Here is a 1,372-nt window from a genome sequence, read left to right on the forward strand (position 1 = left end):
CGCTACCTACATACCTTCCCACTCACCAATCCACCCATTTATCCATCAATCAATCTGCCCGCCCATATTTCCGTATTTCCATCCATCCATCCATCCATCCATCCATCCATCCATCCATCCATCCATCCATCCATCCATCCATCCATCCATCCATCCATCCATCCATCCATCCATCCATCCATCCTTCCCTACTTTTCTTAATACGCTTTCAGTTTTTCGTTTAAAAAAAGTGAATCATACGCCGAATACCAGAAAGAAAAATATTTGAAAATCTTGGCTAATTAACAAAATGATAAATTAATAAAATACAGTTTTAAGAATGACTACTTTGGATACTATCGGATACTATCAAAACTAACAAATAACGAAAAAAACCCCACACATTCACAATAGAAAACATGTTTATTTTCTTTCCGAGATTGATGAATTTAAAAGCCTTATGACTCACTTTGGCCCTGAGGCCTTGCTCAATACTGACTCACCTCTATTCGTTTGGATGACGACATAAGTCGGTCCGGTACTGCCCAGTCCTTGTTGCCTCAAGGGTCTTGCCCTGAGGAGACACTAACATTTTCCCTTTGGCTCTGTCGTGCTCCTCTTTGTTGCTTGTTCTTACATTCAAAATGAAAACATAGCCGTTTCTGGTCTCCAACAAATTGTAATGAGCTGGTGTATGGTTGCCCTCAGCAGTCGACACATTGGCTTGCTCTGAGCAGTTTTGTGTGGTGAGAGAAATGAAAGTATGAAAAGAAAAACAGCGTTCTTTCATCGATGTGTTGGACTGTGCGCGGCACGAGTCAACTATCACGGCGACAGGGTGGCTAATTGCCTTTAGGAGCAAGATTTAAACAAATTAAAGCAATTGTTGAAAAATGTCTCTTTTATTCATCAAATCCACAAAGTCCTTGAGCAGCGAGAGGTGTAAACGTGGATGTTAATGTTTACAGTATAGGTGTTGTCACTCTGTCTCTCTTCTATTATGTGCCCTAACTTTAAGTCGTGAGAAACATATTAAGGTGACAAACTCACTCTCCCCCTTCCCCCTCTCTAACACTTTCTCTCTCTCTATCCATCTCTTCCTCTCTCCCATTTTCTCACTCTCTCTCTCTCTCTCTCTCTCTCTCTCTCTCTCTCTCTCTCTCTCCTCTCTATCACACAGGTACACAAACACACACACACACACACAAACACACACACACACACACACACACACACACACACACACACACACACACACACACACACACACACACACCCTCTCTCCCTCTCTCTCTCTTTCTCTCTCTCTCTCTCTCACTCACACATACACACACATACACACACAGTCTCTCTCTCATCCGCCCTTATCTTTCTCTTTATACACACACACATA

The sequence above is a fragment of the Aplysia californica genome, unplaced genomic scaffold (assembly GCF_000002075.1).
Source record: "Aplysia californica isolate F4 #8 unplaced genomic scaffold, AplCal3.0 scaffold00826, whole genome shotgun sequence".
Classification (NCBI taxonomy): Eukaryota; Metazoa; Mollusca; class Gastropoda; order Aplysiida; family Aplysiidae; genus Aplysia; species Aplysia californica.